Here is a 7569-nt window from a genome sequence, read left to right on the forward strand (position 1 = left end):
CCCACAAAGGGGTGGCCTTGAAAGATAGTGATGAGGGGAAATCCTCCCAAAGGGCAGAGTTTCAGGCAGTACACCTTGCCATCCATTTGCGTGGAAAGTGGCCCAAGATTAGAATATACTTGAGCAGTGGCAACTGGTGTGGCCAGCTGGCAGGGGCCTGAAAAGAAATAGACTGGAAGACTAGGGACAAGGAGATCTGAGATAAAGCTACATGGACAGGCACAAAGTGTGAAGAGCTTCGTACTGCCTGTTGATCCATACCATAAAGGATCCATGATGGAAGAGGCCCTGAACAACCAAGTTGACAAAACGACATCATCCAGTGTCTGGGATGGAAGAGCCACTGTAGCAGGATTGGAGGCTACAGCTGACCCAAAGGGATGGGTGCCCACATACCTAGGCTGATCTAGTTACATTCACTGCTGAATGTTCAGCCTGCCAGTAACAGAGACCGACGCGGAGTCCCCAATCCTTCAGGAAACCAATCAGCCACTTTGTGGCATGTCAACTTACAGCAGTTTCCTAGGGGTCCAGCTGATAACTTTGTTGAGACTGTATCGCAATCCAACTTCTCCTCCTGTCCAATCCCAATTTCTTTGTATTCCTTTCAAAGATAGTGATCCCCAAAGCATTCCCTAAATAAACGTCCTGCCACTGTCTCTTCCTCAGAGTCTGCTCCCTGCAGAGCCCAACCTGAGATATGGAGTTATAGTTTAGGGTGAAAAGAAAAATCAGATAAATCATGTTACTTATCAAAAACATTACAACTCTAAGATACTTTTATTTCTCTTTAGATCATATGTCTTTTGCCTTTTATTAAAAAAAAATGCTTTTGTAGGTCTGTGTGGTTGGTGTGTGTATTGCTCCGGTGGCAGGGCACATTGGGATTTTGAAAAGACTCTTCTTGACATCCAAAGGACATTCAGGAAATGAAATAGAAGTGATCCTAATTTGAGGACAAAGCCTGTCATGAGTAAGGCTACATCTAGAATAACACTGCACTTCAAGGGCCAAAGGACAGTTAAAAATCTGGGAAGATTTTTAAGAAGCCACATTGGAATATGAGTTCTAAAAAGTATAGATTCCAACCTTGAACGCTTCTGAGTATTAGAACTAAGCAGCAGCTCTTAATAGAGTAGGGGGAAAAAATCAACTTATTTTGATGCATTCAAGTACAGCTTTACCTGAAAAACTGTCAATTTGTGGAACCACTGACGATGTGGTCCACTCTGAACATTTTACTAGCTTGACAACATATTCAGAATTATTGACAGATAGGAGATAATGATGGCTTTCTGCCACAGATAAAGCTGATACCAGAAAAGGGAAGTTTGGGCTTGTGGGAAGATAACAATAAACCAAGTCTTGCACTTACTCTATTTAATTTACCATTTCCTGATTTCTGCATTTGCCTTTGTAAATTTATTTAGGTTCAAACGTATCAATTCTAACCATCTACAGAGAACAACGTGCAATGAAGATCTGGCAGCTGCTATTCAGAGAGGTCAAAGTTCATGGATGGCATATGTGTCTGCTTGTCTGGTATGAGGTAAGAGTGGGTGTTATGGGAAGGAGACCAGAACAAGCTAGTTCTCCTTCCTATGCTAATCAGAGTGAGTGGATAACTGCAATGTGTCTGTTGCATTTTGTGCTAGTAGATATAACTGAGGTTTGGGGAAATTTTATATGTATCTCAAGAAAAAAGAGGCACAAGACAGAGGCAAACTAAATATTTAAGTATATGGGCTAAAGCCAAAGAAAGGCATGGGTTTAAAAATGTCTCCCTTAAAAAAAATAAAAAATAAATAAAAATGTCTCCCTTATAAATTTTTGTATGAGATGAAAAATTTAGGTAGTAGATTGGAAATTAGATGGTAGGGTCGTCCCTGGAGGTGCAGTGGTTGGGAATCCACCTGCAAGTTCAGGGGACACGGGTTTGAGCCGTGGTCCGGGAAGATCCCACATGCCGCGGAGCGACTAAGCCCGTGCGCCACAACTACTGAGCCTGTGCTCTGGAGCCCACAAGCCACAACTACTGAAGCCCGTTTGCCACAACTATTGAGCCTGCGCTCTAGAGCCCTCAAGCCACGACTGCTGGGGCCCGCGCGCCTGGAGCCTGTGCTCTGCGACGGGAGAGGCCGCCAAGGTGAGAGGCCTGCGCGCCGCAGCGAGGAGTGGCCCCCACTCACCGCAACTGAAGAGAGGCCCACGTGCAGCAACTGAAGACCCAGCACAGCCATATATACATACATACACACAAATAAATAAATAAATAAATAGATGGTAGATTTAGTGCTGCGTGCTATTACAAATATTTGCATTCTATTCATGAGCTTGTACCTTCATTCCATTGCAATCTGCTTCTTGGCCAGATGGGTGTGTTACTGCACAGTATTTACTGATCTGAAATTCAGAAATTGATAGGAGTACCATCTATGCCTTATTGCTTGGATTTTTCTGTTTTGCTCTATATTTCTAATGAATAAAGATTTTAATGGCAAAAAAAAGCAGGCTAAGGATTTAATATTTGGTTCATGCAAATAAAAAGGACTTAAGCAAATGCCCTCTTTTCATTTGCTAATGGTAGGACGGTAATAAAGATTAGTACTAATCAAGAGAACCAACTCACGTGGTGGTACTTTTGTCCTATCCACCATCTTCTGCTTCTAAGCACTGGGCTAAGAACACATTTATACTGAGCTTCAGAGTTTTAAAGAATAATATAGCTAGACTTTATTAAGGACTTACTGTTTCCTGACACCAGACAAAACATTTTCCATGTATATATAAAGCCATTTTTCTGAGAAGCTACACGGCACAGTAATTAAGTGAGCAGCTCTGAAGTCAGTCTGCCTAGGCTTGAATTCCAGCTCCAACATTTAAACTGCTGCGTGATTCCGGACAAGTTGCTAAACCTTTCCATTCCTCTGTTTCCTCATCTCTAATATAAGAGTAATTGACGTCCAGCATGAAGGAATAACAGATTCCGGGCCAGCCCTCCCTCTGTAAACAACTATGAAACTGGACAAAAGACACAAGGCAGGTGTTTTCAGACATTGGACGACAGCACAGACTGTGAACCTGAGAGGGGGTGAATCCAGAGACACATTCTAGATGGTGCATGTCAAAGATTTTATTCAATTCATTCAATAATGAGGGAACTAGTAAGATGCCCTGGCCAGTTCAAAGAGCATTTGTGGAGCTAGGGCATTTCTTTATAGGAGGATGAGATTGCTGGGTGAGATACAAAACTGTTTAAACTATAACTTTGGGGGTTGTCTGTTCCACTAGGCAGAAATCTGCACTTCTACCAGGAAAAAAAAAAAAAGTCTACAAGTTAACATGCATCATCACTAAGTCTGGAAACTTAAACCAAGGATAAGCAGCAAGGTGAAGTACATTACCCTGGCTAATCCTAGCATAGCCTTCACTCCCATGTCACTGAAAGGACATGCCACCCACTATTTTTTTTTTGCCTCATATCCAAGTATTAGATAATTTATCTTAATAAGTTCCATTTCCTCATTTAGAAAATGAGGCATATTCATTTATAACTCTCTGAATCCTGTTGTCATGCCTGCAAATTACATGCCTATAATTCTAAATGGAACCCCTATTATCAACTAAAGGGATATACAGAGCAGTGTTTTGCAGAGCATTTAGAAGGATAACCTCCTAGACTGGAGTACTAAAGGATGGTATTAGAACCTTGCTACACCTAGATATTTACCCTTAATTTGAATGATATTAAAATATAATTTCATACTACTACTAAGAGTTAAATTACCAAGAGATTCCTGGGATTTAGTTACTGTGTCAAGTGTTTTACATGGATTATCTCAATTAATGCTCACCTCAACCCTCTGGGATAGGTTTATCCCATTTTACAGCTGAATAAATGAAACTTAGGTAGACAGGTAAGAATACCTAAAATCATCAATCTGGGAAGAACTGAGCCTTCTGAGTCCAAATCCAGTGTTCTTTCCAGGACCTCATAGTATTTGATCACTCGGAGTCACTGTTCAACAGCATCCTTAATTCCAATGTTCTTTGCATCACACAGACTCTTTAAGCCTCAATTTCCTCACCAGTGAAATAGGGATAACCCGCTCTACCTTCCTCCCAGATCATTAGGAAGATTAAATGAGATAATGAATGTGCAAGTATTTTGAAAACCTTGAAGATACACACAGTGTAAGGCATTCTCCTTACAAAGCTATGATATTGGGATGACTCACTCAAACATAAATTCCTTCTATAACATTTCAACTGCCTTGAGGTACAGGCTTATGGGATCAGCAGAGTAAACATTAAAAACTCTGCCCCAGGGACTTCCCTGGTGGTCCAGTGGTAAAGAATCCGCCTTCCAATGCAGGGGATGCGGGTTCGATCCCTGGTCAGGGAACTAAGATCCCACATGCTTCGGGGCAACGAAGCCCACGCGCCATAGCCACAACTACTGAGCCCGTGTGCCTCAACAATAGAGCCTGCATGCAGCACGGCAAACTACAGAGCCCACGCGCCCTGGAGCCCACACGCCACAACTAGAGAAGAGAAAACCTGCACGCCAAAACGAAGAGCCCGCACGCCGCAGCTAAAGATCCCGCATGCCTCAACGAAGATCTGGCGTGCCACAGCTAAGACCTGACACAGCTAAAAAATAAGTAATAATTTCTAAAAAAAAAAGTCTGGCCCAAGGAAAGGACCCAAGGTAATTTATGGCATTCTCTGAATCTCTACAGCACTTCCTCTTCTTACCATCTGCACTGTATTGTCTGATGATGGGCCTTTTTTCTTAACTGATACTGAGAACTTTGGTTGTTACTTAACAGTTTCGATCAGCACTGTCCAAAAAAAAGCCATAATGCAAATCACACATATAAATGTTCTAATAGACACACTGCTCATGGAGGATAATCTGCTTTATTCAAAGTCCACTGACTTAAGTGTTAATCTCATCCAAAACATACCTCCACAGAAACATCCAGAGTGATATTTGACCAAATAGCTGGGTACCATGGCCCAGCCAAATTGACACATAACAACCCTCACACCCCCTTGAATTTTATCTCATCTATTTCTTTCATTGGGAACTCCAGTTAACAGGTTATAATCACTGTTATCACTTTCTCACCTTATTCTTTCATCTTAATAACGATTTAATCCTACCATTCTGACAGGTTCCCTCAGGGTCACTCATGAGCTTCTCATTGCCATATAGAATGTAATTCTAGAACAGTGTTTCAGAAAGTGTGTTCCACAGCTTACTTTTAATAGCTTTTATACTACTAATAATAATTTTTAAAGATTCCATATATAAATACAGTTGGTAAACTCTGGGTTAAAGAAGTTTATTTATGATAGGTCTTATCAGGTCCCTTTAAAATATCACAGCTGGGATACAGTGAGTAGCATTTTCCAAATTTTTTTTTTTGTGGTGGTACGCGGGCCTCTCACTGTTGTGGCCTCTCCCGTTGCGGAGCACAGGCTCCAGACGCGCAGGCTCAGCAGCCAAGGCTCACGGGCCCAGCCGCTCCACGGCATGCGGGATCTTCCCGGACCGGGGCACGAACCCGTGTCCCCTGCATCGGCAGGCAGACTCTCAACCACTGCGCCACCAGGGAAGCCCTCCAAATTTATTTTGATGTCAGAATTCTTTAAATACCTTGTGGGATTAGCTGAGAGGAACCCACACTTTGGAAAACATTAATTTTACCTCAATCTGTAAGTTTTTATAATTCTTATTAGCTTATAGCACAGTTTTGACACAATGCATGCACCTTTTGTTTTTATTTTTTTCCTACCTTATTCCTAAGATCTTGTCTTACTCCTTCTGGGTATAAAGTGTATCACATCTTTTCACATGTCAAGCTTCCAGAATTGGTGCTGTACACACAGGATGTGTTCACATGAGTGAGCTTTACCTTGTTGCTGATCATTTAAAACTTAGCAACTGCCTTGAACCATAGAAACTTCAGCACATTGGTCACTAGGGGAAGACACACAGCACGTGGGCCACCCCTCTCCTCAAATCCTCCAAACTACTATTCCATCCACTCAAAAACCACACCCAGTCTTAGGCAGAAGATATGAGCTACCTTCTGCTTCGTCCTCTCGCGGTCAGTGAGCTCAGAGTGCAATCACAGGCAAAGCAGAGCTCATGCAAGAATGACCAAGCCGAGATCAAGCTGAAGGTCCACTGAATGTGGTAGACGTTAGAGTAAAACTTCCTTAGGCTTGTCCCCCTACCCGGTTTAAAGAAATCATGTTTTCCCTTAGCATTTAATTTCAGGACCTGTAAATATTACTGCTTTTTAGGTAAACTGTATCATCCTAAATCAATTTACTCGGGTAATAAAAGATAATTCCATTAATATAAACTGCTCCAAGGGGATGCTGATCAAGCAATGAATTTTATTTCATTTGAAATGAGGTCAATATTTAATTTTGCATGTTAAGTAACCTTGACTTTACTCTTGAAGGGAGCCTGAGATAGACGAAAGGAAATTTCCTTTTCATTCATGTGAGAAACAAACTTCTTTTTTTTTAACACCCATATTCATCAGTGTGACCGTTAGTCCAAGAGGAGGCAATCGGTATCTTTACCAACAGAGCACCTTCCCTTTGAAGGACTGGTACTGGCCCCCTCTGTACAGTATTGTAAAACCTGAAGGAAAAACCATAGCCAAGTGCTACTACCAGGGCAAGATCGATATTTACTATACCTATTTCACAGTGAAGATACCTTTTCTGGAAAATTCCTCACAAGAAAACTGAAATTCAAGCTGCCGCTCTTTCTTCAGCCACCACTGCTCAATCCTGCCTTGTGTGAGCCTGACGTTCGTTTTCTCCCTTTTTCAACAAACGATGTCAGAGACCAGGACGGCCATGCTGGGGATGGGAGAGGCTGCGCGGGGCAGACCAGGCTTCCATGTATCGGGACCCTCGAGAAATCCTTTAGGAAGGGAGGGGTCGGGTAGGACATGCAGGTGCGGGAGTCTAGGGGACAGTAGGTCCCAGGGCGAGCCACAGGGAGCAGCGGCACGAACCGGGAGCAGGGCCCGGAGACTCCGCCCTCCTAGCCGACAGCAACCCTTGGGAAGGCAGCCCTAGAGTACTGCTCCTTGAGGGGCGGGGTCGCCGGGTTGGGAGGCGGGGAGCTGGGAGGGCTTTGGGGCCGAGAACGAGAGGACTGGCCCAAGGGATTGGAGTGGGCGTGGCAACTGCTTGGAAACGAAGAGCTGGGAGCAGTGAGCCCCTCGGGGAACTAAGATAGTAGATGTGCAAGGGGTGCGGGATGAGGGAGAAGAGGGCATGGGGAGGAAACGTACACAGTTTAGAAACTGCTGGGGAAAGAATGAGTCTTAATAATTAGGGAACACCACCAGAAGATTAGAAATCGAAACACAACTTCATTCCAGCAAAATAGATTTGCACTTGTCCAATGGAAGACAGGAAAAGGGGAAAATAATTTTTTTAAATGTATGGTTGGTAAAAAATAAATAAGATAAACAATGTAATATTTGGGTTAAAGACAAAATTATAAGCAAAAATCCCCAAATATTTAGT

General features: G+C 42.9%; 1 protein-coding gene across 1 annotated transcript in view; it reads right to left on the reverse strand.

The window, feature by feature from the left end:
* Positions 1-7089, reverse strand: part of PJVK (pejvakin) — a 37567-nt gene extending 30478 nt beyond the window's left edge. Inside the window, exon 1 of the mRNA XM_067741414.1 lies at positions 6746-7089. The gene's annotated coding sequence lies outside the window, so the exon portion shown is untranslated. The remainder of the gene's footprint in view (positions 1-6745) is intronic.
* Between the last annotated feature and the right edge of the window lie 480 nt (positions 7090-7569).

This window comes from Pseudorca crassidens, chromosome 6 (genome assembly GCF_039906515.1).
Source record: "Pseudorca crassidens isolate mPseCra1 chromosome 6, mPseCra1.hap1, whole genome shotgun sequence".
In the NCBI taxonomy this organism is placed as follows: domain Eukaryota; kingdom Metazoa; phylum Chordata; class Mammalia; order Artiodactyla; family Delphinidae; genus Pseudorca; species Pseudorca crassidens.